The sequence below is a fragment of the Callospermophilus lateralis genome, unplaced genomic scaffold (assembly GCF_048772815.1).
Source record: "Callospermophilus lateralis isolate mCalLat2 unplaced genomic scaffold, mCalLat2.hap1 Scaffold_137, whole genome shotgun sequence".
In the NCBI taxonomy this organism is placed as follows: domain Eukaryota; kingdom Metazoa; phylum Chordata; class Mammalia; order Rodentia; family Sciuridae; genus Callospermophilus; species Callospermophilus lateralis.
The window spans coordinates 1,919,172-1,934,284 of NW_027512527.1; the positions used below are offsets into that span (position 1 = coordinate 1,919,172).

At 43.2% G+C, this 15,113-nt stretch overlaps 1 pseudogene; it reads right to left on the minus strand.

The window, feature by feature from the left end:
- Positions 1-453: 453 nt before the first annotated feature.
- Positions 454-15,113, minus strand: part of LOC143386817 (semaphorin-4C-like) — a 43,696-nt pseudogene continuing 29,036 nt past the window's right edge.

Here is a 15,113-nt window from a genome sequence, read left to right on the forward strand (position 1 = left end):
TTAAAAAGGGCTTGGGATGTGGCAACCTTGGATTCAGTCCCCAGTACAAAAAATAATACATCTGAATAAAGCAAAATGACCCCAGAGAAAAGGTATGATTTGAAGGAGAAATAATTCACACAATACAATTTAAAAAGATCTCTATCAGTGTGGAATTAAAAAATAAATAAGCAAAGAAACAAAATGGAGTCAGGTGACAACAGTGTTCTGAGGAGTGCAAGGTGACAGGTGTGCCAGAGCAACATGGAAGGGAAGGGCGCTGCTTTGGACAGGGCAAGTTTTCTTTCTCAACATCAGCACAACTGAACTTCTGAGCCAGAACAGTCCTTAGGGTGGGAGCTCACCTGGGCATGAAAGGACGTAGACAACATCAGCCCTTTTAACAACCAAAAGTGTCTATAAACAATATCACAGACCCTTAGGCCCTCTCTTGGGGGCCCTAGAAAGAGGTGTTCAAGAAGGCAGGGGCTGGCCTGGGATGCCAGGAGGTGCAGATAGGGACCCACCTCCAAGCTGGCCCCAGTGTGTCCAGGCACATTTTTGAGGGGACCATACAATTATTAGAATCTAACAGGATCTCAAAATTACTCATCTGTTTCTGGGCTGGAAAGGGGACTGATGTGTTTTTTGAGCAGCTCCAGGGGGTACACCAGGGTCCTCTCTGATGCAATTATATCATTTTCCAGATTTTCCTGAAGCTGCTGGCACTGCGACCAAACCAGAAGAACCAGTAACACCAGGCACAGAGCCTCCAGGGCAAGCACAGCCAGCCACATAAGCCATAGGTATTCCATGGGGGCCTGAACCTCCAGGTCACTGAGGGGCCCACTATCACGGCCACAAGGTACCCCTCAACAGACATCCATGTCCCCTGCTCCTCTGAAAAGCAGTTGTAGGCCCCAGCATGGTGATATTGGGCAGCCATCACCACCAGGGCTTGGAGACAGGCATCATAGTGGATGGAGACTGGCGGGTCTGCAGGTAGGTCCTGGCCCTCAAAGATACAGCTGGCATAGGCCAACTTGGAGGAGAGGCAACAGGGCAGTACCAAGTCTGTGCCCACTACCATTGTGATGTTTTTCAGCATTTACCTGACTGTAGCAACAGAGAGGGAAGGTAGCAGAATCAGTGCAAAAGACCAAGGGCCAGGGAGGTGTGTTGTGGAAAATCCACCTGCGGACCACAGCCCATCTGGAGGGGAAGGGACCACAAGAAAGCTCACCTCTCTTAGTGCCATGAAAGTCACAAAAGCCTATGGTGTCTGAGATCCCCATGTTCTGAACCAGCAGAGATATGGCAGAGTAAAGGGGTATCAGAAGCTTGGCTCCAACCTCCATATCCACACACCTTCCTGTTCCCAGCCCTTGCAGAACTCGGCTCACACAAAGTGGCTGGCCACAGACAAACAGTGACTAGTGTTGATGCTCTAGGCACAGTAGGAGTCCCGTGCAAGGACACAGTCTACACAGATGTGGTACTTCACAGAGTCTTCCAGGGGCAGCTGGACCAGCTGAGAGCAGGAGCCAGCAAAAAGCAGCTTCTGTGGGAGAAGAGGAGTGAGAGGGTTGGTAGGACCACATGCATCCTAGGGCTGCTCAGACCCCAAGGAGCACAAGCAGGAGAGGTGTCCACATGAGGAAGAGGCAGAAGACAGCACTGCAAAGGAAGGTGCAAGGTCTCAAGAAAACAGGGAGGCTATGCACACAGAAGGCATGAAACATTTTCCTCCAGTGCCCTTGGCTCTCACAATAGCACCAGCATAGCATTAGGTGTTCTCTATTTGAATGGTAACTGTCAATCTGAGTGTTTACACAACCCCATATTCTTTCTGCCATTACAGCATGCGCTGGGAAACAATTTTAAGAGATAATGGCTGCAAAAGGCAAATAAATCATCATTCAGAGGATGCTGCAAATGTGCATGAGGTTTAAGGAAAAAGACAACACTTCAGGGGACATGGTGGGGAATCAGAGTGTCAGGCCCAGAGCACCACTGGGGACTAGGCAGAAACCAACCCTGGGAGGGCAACATAAACATGTCAAAGCTGGGGAGGTCTGGCGAGCATGGAGAGGATCAGAGAGGAGGCTGTAAGCAGAGTCCTGGCCCCACATGGAGGTGTCTAAAGAGAACATGAGTTTTCTCCAGGACTAATTCTGGGAATGCAGCCCTGCAGGGATCAGGGTATACATAATGCTCCTGTGGAGTGCCAATCCTGTCAGCAGACACCCTGACTTCCCAGGCTTGCCCTGAGCTAACTTACGTGTGCTGAACTGGCCAACCATGCCAGCCTGATTTGAGGATGGTTGAGTGGGTGCAATGGCAGTGCATGAAGTCTAATTAGCTAACTTGCTTGGTGACAGCACAAGGCTTTCCACAGTTTCCTTATCAAACACTTGCAGTTCCTCGATCAGGTGAACCCAAGGCCTCAGGATCACAGTCTTGAGCAGCCATCCATCTCCTGGAGAAGTCTGGAGAAGCGGGTGTCAATGACAGGGAATGAGGGTGTGTCCCAGCCCGACACACCCAAGAGCTTACCTACCTGTACCAATGAACAGCACTGTATAGGTGGCTTCGTCAAATCCTGTAAACTGGTCAGCCACCAGGTGGGTGCAGTTGGTGTTCTTCATGAGCAGGGGCTGGCCCCATGAATGCTCCACCTGCTCGTCCATCAGTGGGTGCTTCTTGTTGAAGATGAGGGTTCTGTCAGCCAGCTCCAGAGAACTGATGTGACCATGGTGATGGTGCCATTTGTTGATGCACTGGTGGGGTAAGGGTATGGGCAGGGGAGCTATCAGCTGGTGGGAGGCCATTGGAACTGACAGGGAGCACTTCCTGCCCAAAGGACTCACTGAGCCAGGCTGGGGGCTGGGTACTGGGTCAGTGTAGTGAACCCACTTCTGCACTTCCTCAAAGTACTCCTTGTAGAGACCTTGGAACACCCACTGGATCTCTTCCAGCTGGTACTCACAGACTGCAGAAAGGTCCACATTACCCCTGTTGCAATGAGAGAGTGTAAACTGCACTTCTTCTGCAGTTTGCTTGCACTCGTTATGTCACCCTAGCAGATATCAAGGGGATGCAGTGGGTCAGCCACTGCCCAGCCCACAGGGTTCCCAGGGCTCATGATGGAGGCTCAATACCTTGCAGACACGGGCAACTCAGGCCACCAGCTGCTTGGTAGAGCAGCCGTATTCCACCACCCTCTCACTGAAGAAGTATACCTTGTCGTCATCCCCTGTGATGCTCCCCACACTCTCAGAGACATAGGCAGAGGCAATGAAGTAGGCCTCTGTGGCAAGGCAAGGAGTTTCAGTAATGAGGTGACAAGGACCTCAAAGATTTCCCACCCTGAGCTTCCCCAGTCCTTCTCCCTGCTCACTATTGAGCCATAAGGCCTCGTACTCCGCCTTAATGTGGTGATAGGGCCCCATGTTCCGGAGGATGACAGGCTGGGTGCCCAAGAAGTTATTGAGGGTGGCTGAGTACAACTCACCATCTGTGGGAAATGGAATGACAGTCACACCATAAACAATGTGTAGACACCCCAGAGTGTGTCAAGTTCCAAGGGCTCACCCAAAACACGCACAGTCACTCACCTACAAGAAGGCCAGTGTGGCCCTTAGCTGGGTCATATGGACACTTCCCCTTCCCATCATCAAAATCTTCATGCTCCAAAGTGAAGGTGAGCATGTTCTAGAGGCAGAGGGAGCCAGTCAGGCAGATGAGCATGAGGGCAGGACCCCATACTGGAGGCCAGGGTGGCAGGCAGCCAGGGTGGGGCAGCACTCACAGTGTAGGTGCACTTGGGCTGAAAGGCATAGGTACCACAGACATAAAGGTGGGAGGTGTTGTAAGGCTGCAGGAAGGAGATGAATTTGAAGCACTCCATCTTGGGGATAAAGGAGTCAGTCAGTGAGACCCCTAGGTGAGGGCCACTAGTGCCGAGGCTAAAGAGAGGTCTGCCCTCATATGACAGTACTCCATTGAACAGTGCCCTGTGAGGCTCAGGAGGCCAGCAGTGCCTGAGAATCCACCTGGTTGCTCTTCCCTTTCTCAGTACACTCGATCTTCTTCTCAGCTGGTGTCCCCAGGAGATCTAGTGGACAAGGAATGGTAATGTCATATGTACATGCAGAGAAGGATGATACCCTGTGGGAAATCTTGATCCTCATCCTCCATAAGCTTCTTTCAGTAGAGGACAGAAGCCCCTAGCCACCAGCAAGGAGCCCTGGCACTTGTCTTCCAAGTCACTCAGGAGGCTGAGGCAGAAGTATTACAAATTGAAGGCCAGCCCTTGCAATGTAGTAAGAACTTGTATGTAAATAAAGTTTGAAAAGGGACTGGGAATGCAGCTCATAAAGTGTCCCTGTGTTTAAGCTCAAGTACATGGGTATGTTCAGCGGGAGTCCCATACTACCTCATCATTGCATAATCCAGTAAGTGCCATAGAAGGGAAGAGAGAGCTTGCTGATCCTGATGGGGGTTGGGAAGGCCTGGGGGCACACTATTTGATGAGATACCATGTAGTTTAATTGGGTGAAATGGTGGTTGCATTCCAAGCTTTCTGAGGAATCTCCACATTGCTTTCCAGAGTGGCTGTACCCATCCAAATTGATTTATTCTAAGCAAGTGTCTTCCCATGTCCTTTAAGTTTAGAGGCAAGGGGTTCTTTTTCCAAGGATGTCATGCCATTTTTAAAATTATTGTTGAAACTCCAAATATGTGTAGCTTTTCATCCACCCTTCCCACACACAAGTAAATGAATATCACAGTATCTCACTGGATCTCCAGTGCCCATACATGTTTGCAGCTGATGGCAGAGTTGAAGTTTTGTGGCAGAGATCAGACAGCACAGGCTCAGAATGTTTCTCTCTTCCTTATTTCCAATCCTTTTATCATTGGAGATGGAACCCAGCAGCCTGCTTGAATCCTTAGGTAGTGTGACCCTAGAATATTGGTGGCATTATTTCTACTCTCCATTAGGCACCAATAGCAAAAAAGCAAATTGGGAGCACACTTATAGCATCTGCAGTAAGTATGAAGTTTGTGTGCAATCTGTTGGGCTGCAGTGATGAGATGAATCCTCTTTGTTAATATGTGACTTGCAACTTGAAGCCTCCCCAGTCTCTGAATTATAAAGCAGGTTGCTCTGTAGGCAGTCTTTCAGCCAGAGAACACATGGAACAGAGCAAGGGATAATCCTGGGAATGCAAAGAGCACACTGGATTTTTTTTCTTTTCCCTTTTGGTGGTGACTTTAGGTAACAGCTTCGTCAAAACTTGGCTGATTTCATAAAGCCTTGGAAGTAAGGGCTGCTAGAAATGTGAGCACACTGAAGTATGTCAGGAAAAGAAGAACAAGGGGCTGCTCTTGTAACATGCACTCTAGTACCTTGACCCCTCTCCTAAAAACTATAGTTCTGAGTCAGGCATGGTTGTGCATACCTGTAATCCTAGTGGCTCTAAAGGCTGAGGCAGGAGGATTGCAAGTTCAAAGCCAGCCTCAGCAAAAGCAAGGCCCTAAGCAACTCAGTGAGACCCTGTTTCTAAATAAAATATGAAAAAGGGCTGGGGATGTGGGTCAGTGGTTAAGTGTCTCTGGGTTCAATCCCCTGTAAAGGGGGGATTTTTTGTGTATGCTAATTATATAGAATAGCGGGTTTTGTTGTGGTATATTTGAAAGTGTATATACCATAACTGTAGCATAGACAAAGGGGTCAGAGGGAGAGACGAAGGGGTGCAAGGGGAGGGTACCCTAAATGAAATATATCAATCAGAATATCATGAATCCTATAAAGAAAGAAACTTTAAAGCCTGCCGCAGAACTAAGACTCTGTCTACCACCAACAGATGGAGCTTGGGGGGGGGGGGGGCTTATGTCATGTCCCTTTGACTTGGAAACAAATATTTGTAAACACCTTTTCAGAACCTAATATAAATTGAGACTGAAATAGAAGACAGGAACTTATTATACTTGATCATGACCTGTTGGCATATTACTTAAGATCTATTGATTCTTGTCTTCTATAATTCCATAGTCATAAAGAGAATTGGAATCATTTTGTTAAAAGCTAGAATGCTAGGTAGTGTTTGTCCTGGAGAAAATGTACCAGAAGTTTGTGCCTCAAAGAAGTGGAGTGGAGTTACAGCTACAAACCTGTTTTCTCTGATATCCATTTCTAGGAAATTGTTTTCACATTATCTGAGCATCTCTTAATTAATTGGTAAAATGAATTTCTGAGAAGAATTGTACTGTGGTCTGATAAGCCAGAAAATCCCTTCTTATTCACCCCTCACAAACACTCCGCTTAGCATTTTTACAAGGATTCTCCCCTCTTCAAAGATGAAGAATGATTGTTGTTTTTATTTTATCAATCCACATATTTAAACAAGTTTTTTTTTCTGTTTTGTTTTATACCTGAAATTGAACCCAAGGGCAGTTAACCACTGAGCTATATCCTCATTCCTTTTTCTATTTTATTTAGAGACAGGATCTCACTAAGTTGCTGAGGCTGGCTTTGAAATTGCAATCCACTTACCTCAGCCTTCAGAGCTGCTGAGATTACAGGGGTGCACCACTGCACCCAGCTAAATGTAACTTTTTAATTTCACTTCTACACATGGGTGTATAAAGTCAATGTGACCTCAACTGATGTAACCTGCAGATTAGCCATTGGTAAACACAAACAAGATTGGTGACTTTTCAAGCAAATGGTTAGACATGTCATCATTTTTCACAGTTTGTCCATGGTTAGCATATACAGTTTCAGCAAGAATCTTGCAGTTTCTGATGTAAGTTCTTGCCATAAATTTTTATTGGGGGAGGGCAGGGATAGGAGCTGGGATTTTCACATTAAAGTCTGTTGCGTGGATAACCCTCAGTTTTTTTCTTTGCATTTGACTGTGGAGATGACATAAAAACATTTTGTGAATTGGAAAGTATGATCACATTCCCCCTCAGGTTTCATTGAGGCACAGATTCCTAGTGAATCTAGTTTATGCCTGCACATTTTTGGGGAGGTGAAGTACTTTTGCTCTGAAGGATGCTGCAGCCACTTTTCAAGTGGGAAAAAAGTTATCTCTAATACATGTGAAATTTTTCACTACCTAAGAGGAAGGGAGTTGGAAAACAGCTTTTTTCTTTTTTTTTTCCTTTTTCTTTTTTTTTTTTTTTTGTACCTGGGATTGAACTCAGTGGCACTCAACTACTGAGCCACATCCCAGCCCCGTCCCTTTTTTATTTTATTTAGAGACAGGTTTTCCCTGACTTGCTTAGGGCCTTGCTAAGTTATTGAGGCTGGCTTTGAACTTGCCAACTTCCTGCCTCAGCCTCCTGAGCTGCTAGGATTACAGGCATGCCCAGCTAGGAAGCAGTTTTAAGTCACAGAGACATTTGATGTGCATATTTGTGTGAGTTAGAGTCTTACTAGAGACATTTTTTAAACAGTTTTTAAGTTAGAGATGAACTCAATATCATTATCTGGTTTATGTATTTTTATGTGGTGCTGAGGATTGAACCCAGTGCCTCACTTGTGCTAGGCAAGCACTCTACCACTGAGCCACAATGCCAGCCCACAAATTAATGTATTAAAGCTCAGATTTTCCTCCTGTCAAGTGGAGTATTACCAACATACTTCACAGGGTTGCAAAGAGGAGTTAGAAAAAGTGCTTAGAAGAATATATTCTCTATAATCCTTAGATATTGTAATTAATGTATCATGCACAATTTCAAGTAGCTTACATCATAAGACACAGCTAAAAAGGGTGAAATGAATATTCCCCTAGTGTAGAAAATGGTAGAAAAAGCAATTTGACACATTCTGGAGTCCTGATACATTTTTACTCTGGAGTCCTGATACATTCTCACTCAGATCGTGAATGGGGTTCTGTGTGCCGCTCCTATGGTCCATGATGGTTTTGCTAGGTTTGTATATAGTAGGAGTACAGGTAGAGCAGCAGATGATACAGCCTCAGGGTCAGGCTGTATTTATCCACATTATCTGGGAAAAGACCTGAGGTTCCTGGGGGAGGAAACAAACAGTAGCTGATAAAGTTTGGTGGTACTAAGCATGATTCCAGAGAAAGCAATGCTCCCCAGCTAGCTGGTGACAGATTCCTGCTTGCTCTTCCTTTAAGCTAAGAGATGAGCAGAGGTTGATGGGCAGGGAGTGGGTGTGAGTTTGATTCTTCCTCATGGCTTTATCTTTGTGAAATAGGTTAGGGAGATTGTTATTTGGACCTTCAGGATATTTCTGTACCCCATAATGAGCGAGTCTGTGCTAGACAGATTGATAGCACTCCATAAATAGAGATGGCCCCCACCTTATGATGGGTTGACTTAAAATATTTCAACTTTACAGTGATGTGAGAGCAGATCTTGGCAACCACTCTGTTTTTTTTTTTTCACTTTGAGTTCAATATTCAGTGAATTCCATGAGCCTTACAACACTGTGTTATAAATTGAGCTCTGTGCTGGGCACAGGGGTGCAGGCCTGCACCTGTAATCCCAGCAGTTTGGGAGGCTGAAGCAGGAATATCACAAGTTCGAGTTCAGCTTCAGCAATATGGCGAGGCTCTAAGCAACTCAGCGCAACTCTGTCTCTAAATAAAATACAAAATCGGGATGAGATGTTCCTCAGTGATTGAGCGCCCCTGAGTTCAATCTCCAGTACCCCCTCGCAACAAAAAGAGGTATGGCATCAGTGATTTTGCTCTGCAGCAGTCTCACACCACTGGAGTTTGTTTAAGGCAAGCTAGCCTGAGATTTGATATTTGGTGGGTTAAGTGTATTGAATGCATTTTAATACAATGTTTTTAACTTCCTGTGGCCATCCTTTTATTTTAGATTGAAGAGCATGAGTAATGGTTAGTGGGTTGAGGATTAGGGGACAACCTCTAAATGTTTATGTCATCTATAGAAAAGCAAAGAATTGACATAAACTAGTCTGTGTTAGTTACATATTAAAATTCTTGATGTGCCATATGCTGATAAATGTATAACAAATTATTGCTGTAATGACTGATAACACTCAGTTTGGAATTGGGTAGACATGTTAGCATACGAATCTTTGCAGCCAGTACAAACTTATAAACTCACACAACTAATTAATAACCCTTGTGTGATGGGTACTGTGCTAAGTGGTTTAGGTATATTTGTTCATTTAAACATCACTGTAACTTTTTTTTTTGGTACCAGGGATTGAACCCTGGGGAACTTAACTACAGAGCCACATCCCCAGCTCTTTTTTTATAACCAGAGCCACATCCCCAGCTCTTTTTTATATTTTATTTAAAGACAGGGTCTTGATAAGTAAGTTGCTTAGGGCCTTGCTAAGTTGCTGAGCTGGTTTGAACTTGCAGTCTTCCTGCCTAAGCCTCCAGAGTTGCTGGGATTACTGGTGTGTCACCATGCCTGGCATAGAACCTCTTTTGAAAGGGGAAAACTGAAGTTCATAGAGTTCAAGAAGCTAGCCCAAGGTTACATGAGTTGTTAGTGACAGAATTTCCATGGGGACCCACACAGCCTGGCTTCAGGGTTCATGCTGTGGACTCAAAACTATACTGTCACCTCTCAGCAAAATTTCAACATTGCTAATCTGAAGTTTCCTTAAGTTAGAAATAGTCACACAAGAGCACAGTCTAAATCAGAGCTAAACTTGACTAAATCCTCTTGCTCTGTCCCATTTGCAAGCAGGTGCAGCTGTAGGTCGGGGAAATAGGTTCTTTACTCCCTTTGAGTGTCCAGAATTACCCCTTGAAAGCCACACACTCCTCCTGGCTGTGTCTTCTCTCCCACAGGCATCCCTCTTTCCCCATACTGTGCCAAGCATACATCACTCTCTTCATACAGGAAAGGGCCTCCAAAAGCATATTTAAGTGTTACCTTATGGCTAGTTTTCTCCCTGGAATCAGCCACTGTGGAATTCTGAGGAACCAAACACTTGCCTTTATCACATTGTTTACACTATACAAGCCATTTTATTTTATTTTATTCTTGTACCAGGGATTGAACCCAATGGTATTTAACAACTGAGCCACATCCCAGCCTTTTTCTTGTATTTTATTTTGAGATAGGGACTCACTGAGTTGCCTAAAACCTCACTATATTGCTGATACTAGCCTTAAAGTTGACATCTTCCTCCCTCAGCCCCCTGAGCTGCTGGAATTACAGGTATGCACCACCACCCCTAGCACATTCCCAGCCCCCTCCATCACTCAGACACTCATACTCCACCCCAACTGTACACTTTTGAGTTATTTTTCAAGCTACCCCCTAGGGCCCTCTTCTTCATAGGAGTGATCCTTTTGTCACCAAATAATGTAGATCAGTGCCTTTAAAATGAAAATGTCTTAATTTGAAGATTATTTTCCCTTTGGTCATTCTAGGCAAAGAAATGGCATTTCTTCTCACTGTGAACTATCAGGACGGTGCAATGTAGGACACATTCTTTGTTGATATTTTGTTCTCTCAGTTGGATCATTGTAGATATTTCTGCCACATCAATCTGGGTTGTGTTATCCATCTGGCATACACTAGGGAGGATGGACATGGTCAGGAAGAAAAGGGCAGTGGTGTCCAGGGCTTATCTCTACCTAATGGTGGACCATTATAGTGGCCTGAAGCAAAGGGTAGAGCTATTGCACCTCTGAAGGGTGCATAGCTGCCTACAGATTCACCTGTGATAGTTTCTTACCCTGAAGTGTACAGGGTAGACCAGGCACAGTGGTGCATGCCTGTCATCCCAGCATCTCAGGAGGCTGAAGCAGGAGGATCACAAGTTCAAAGCCAACCTCAGAAACTTAGTGAGGTGCCAAGCATCCCAGTGAGACCCTGTCTCTAAAAAAATACAAAATAGTGCTGAGGATGTGGCTCAGTGGTCAAGTGCCCCTGAGTTCAATCCTGGGTTACCCTGGTCCCTCCAAAAAAAAAAAAAAAGAGCTGCTGGAAAGGGTTTGACATCTTTCTCACTCTGAGTAATGTGACTGTCATGTCAGTATTTTAGCCTCACATCAGTGATGCCCAGGCAGCTTTATCTATTGATGGTCATCTCGCATGCCCCCAATTGTAGCCTGTCTTATGTGTTTTGCATAACTCAGTCCTGCACCATCAATGCTGCTTGATGTTGATAGTGACCATGAAATAATAAGAAGGTTGGGCATGATCTAGGTGGGTACATGCACACTTGGTGGCTAAAAGTTTTCATGGTTCTGTGTGTATTCATAAAGGACCATGAAAGTGTCAAGAGCATTGATTTTTGAGGTTACAAATTAAATCTGGTGGGTAGGAAAATTTGCACAGATAGAAACTATTAATAATGAGGATTGAATGTCTCTCTCCCTGTGTGTGCAGCTGGAAAGAGGAACCACTTTTGTGATGCAGTGAAAAATCCCTCACCTACCAATTTATAACACTTTAGCTTTGGCTAAATCTCCAATTTCTCTTATCCTTCTGTAAAATGGAATGATACCATAGGGATTTATGAGCATTAAATAATTTGATGACCTTAGAACAGTAGGTAGTTGATACATATGTGTGTCCCCTGCATAGATAGTATTATTTTGGTGGATGTGGGTGGTGGTGATGGTGACGTGAGCCTTGGAGACATTAAGCATCAACCTCAGCATCTTAATATTGAAAGGAATAATGTTTCTGGGTATTCTGGTTTATTTTCCACTCAGTACATACTATAATAAATATTTGGAAGACTATTGTGAGCATTCAATAAAATATCCTGCTGGATAGATTTTGGTCATCTTTGAATCCCAATACAATTGGGAGCAGTTTCACAGTCATGGAACAGTATAGATATCGCTTATCATTTTCCTTCTGATTATAAGTATCACCTAGGATATGTAATTTTTTTTTCAGTATTGAGGGTGGAACCCAGGGCCTTGCATATGCTAAGCAAGTGCTCTACCACTGAGATGCATCCCCAGCCTATTCTGATTCTCCTTCTTCTTCTTCTTATTATTATTATTTTGAGACAGGGTCTTCCCAAGTTGTTGAGGCTGGCCTGAAATGTGTCACCCTATTGCCTTTGCCTCTCAAGATGCTAAGATTATAGGTATGTGCCACTGTGACCAGCAAGAAACACAAGTTATTTTTTTGTACCAGGAAATGAACCCAGGGCGCATTTTATCCACTGATCCACATCTCCAGCTTTTATATATTTTATTTAGAGACAGGGTATTGCTAAATTTCTTAGGGTCTCACTAAGTTGATGAAGCTGGCTTCAAACTTTCAATCCTCCTTCCTCAGACTCCCAAACTGCTGGGAATACAGGTGTAAACCACTGTGCCTGTCAGGATATAGAAATTTCCATGGATGTTATCTTTCCATGAGAATTTTAAAGTTCCTCACTACTTGGCATATTATAGTTCTTGTTAATAGTGATTATCAATATTTTGTCTTATGCCAGTCATTCATGATAGAGTTGATTTGTCTGTGGGGAGACACATGGCAATGTTTTGCTTGTCACAGTTATGCAAATGTGCTACTACCATCAAGTGAGTAGATAACAGGGACACTGCTAAACCTCCTGCAATGCACACGCCATGCCTTACAGCTGGGACAGCCCAGAATATCAATAGTGCCAGGGCTGAAGCACTCTGCACTAACTGAAAGCTCCTTGGAAGCAGCACAGTGTCCTACTCCCTGTCCTGAGCCCTGGCATGGATCCCTATCAGATCTACCTTGGGTCCACAGGCACCTCCTGAGTTACATAGTCTACAAACATTTAGCCCCTGAGTTTAGCATTTCTGCAGATTAACTTTGTGACTTCTAGGTTTCAGAATTCATCCACAGCCATTTTTAATATTTTATTCAGGACAGGGTCTCACTGAATTGGTTAGGGCCTCTATAACTTCCTGAGGCTGGCCTTGAACTCATGATCCTCCTGCCTCAGCCTCTTAGATGCTGGTATGACAGGTGTGTGCCACCATGCCCATCTCTCTTCTGTTTTTATTTTACATTTTTGATTACAGAGATTTAACACAGGGTCTTGGACATACACATATAACATACACTATAAATATAATTTTATCCTCTTAAAAATATTAATCTCATAATATCACAGACATTAGGAAAGAAAACAGTATAAACACAGCTTAAAGCACTGTCCGTGGACTGCCCTCACTCTGTTGAACTGTTGATCCCCAGGCAAGCAAGTACAGAAAGTGAGAGAGTTCAGAAACTTGGGAAGTCATGGGCCAGTGCTTGGTGGTTTCTGTTCTCTGTAGGTATCTGTCTTCACCATATTCAAGAATATGAATTTCTTTTACAATGTATGACCTTTTAGTATTTAAACTTTGAATAATAGTTAAAATTGTTGGATAATTCAAAGACATATTTTTCCAACTTTTATCATGTAAATGTTAAAATGTACAGAGAAGCTGAGGGAGTTCTAGAGTGAACAATTATAGAACTACTAAAAATGTGGATTGGGTTGCCATGCTGCTGCTTGCAGGTGCAGCCAGTGTGGAAATAAAGCCTCTGTTTGGAAATTAACTTCTTCTGGAACAAGCCCTGCCCCTTATTTCATGTATTGTTTCTGCCTGCTGTTGTACCACTCAATCAGGACTAAGTAATTTCTACAGAGAACTTTAGGCACTGCTCCTTCACCCAGTAGCAATACATGGTTTTTTCAGAAGCACAGAAAGCCCATATTTGGATGCCCAGTTTAAGCAGGTATTGACATTTAGGTGTCTTAAGTGCACATTTATGTCTCTTTCCCAATCTTACCCTGTCACGTCCTACCCCCAGTCTTCTGCTTATTTTATGGTTTTCTCCTTTCATTAACCTTTTGGTTTATTCTGATCCAACTTCTTTCCTAAATTTATTAGAATTTTTGGTAATTTTTTTTGTCTTTGTGTGTGTATGTGGGAGTGTATTATGGGGTTTTGTTTTTATTTATTTGTTTTATTTTGGTGGCAATAAAAAAAGATATCCAGAGAAAATTACAATAATAGTAAAACAGAAACACTTACAAGTGCCAGATGCAAGGCATAGTGAACTATGCCTTACATCAGAGTGAATCTGTCATCCCCTATTTTTTTGTTTATACACTTCAGTGAAGGAAATAGAGATATGTTTGATGTCTTCGATTACATTTTTACCTTCCATAAAGTAAGATCATTATGGTATTAAAAGAATTTCTTATAAAATGCAGGACACACAAAAAAAGATTTCTCCTATTCATATTTAAAGCTTGAAAAACATTAAGTGTGCTATATAACAGAAAGAAAGTTTCAACAGGGTGTTTTTAACCATTTAAATTTTTTTCTTTCTAAAATGTATATTGTGGGAAGGGACACTTCAACAATTGCTTTCTGGTCACACATAAAACAATTCTACCTGTCTTCTATGAGGGGAACTATGTTGTATCAAAGGATTTCTTGCAACATTTATAAGGACCTTTCTTTCCCAAAGAATTCCTGCCAAGTATTTCCTGTGGGATAATAAAAAATAGTTATCACTTGTTAGGTTTATTTGTTAAGAAACTAATTATGATGAAATGATGAAGACAGTTGTGTCTTAAGTGTAGTTTTAAACTGATTTTTTTTTTGGTAACAGGCATTGAACCCAGGGGCACTTAGGCACTGAACCACATATTTAGCCCATTTTTTACTTTTTATTTGGATACACGGTCTTTCTAAGTTGCTCAGAGCCTCAATAAGTTGCTGAACATTGCTTTGAAATTGCAATAGTCATGCCTCACCCCAGAGTTATTGCAATTGCAGACATGAACCAGTGTGGCTGACTGAAATTAATTTTGATGAATCCTGGGGTCTTTTGGAGATCAGAAAGCTAATATATCTTGCCTAGTAAGTCTCTCCATGAACCCTGAGAAAATTCTCATACTTCTATCGGCACAATACTCTTTGTTTTAATATAGCTTTAGAAAATTGAACATCAATGTTTATTCTTTTTTTTAAAGAGAGAGAGAGACAGAGAGAGAGAGAGAGAGAGAGAGAGAGAGAGAGAGAGAATTTTCTAATATTTATTTTTTTATTTTTCAGCGGACATAACAACTTTATTTGTATGTGGTGCTAAGGATAGAACCCGGGCCTCATGCTTAAGCGTGCTACTGCTTGAGCCACATCTCCAGCCCTCAA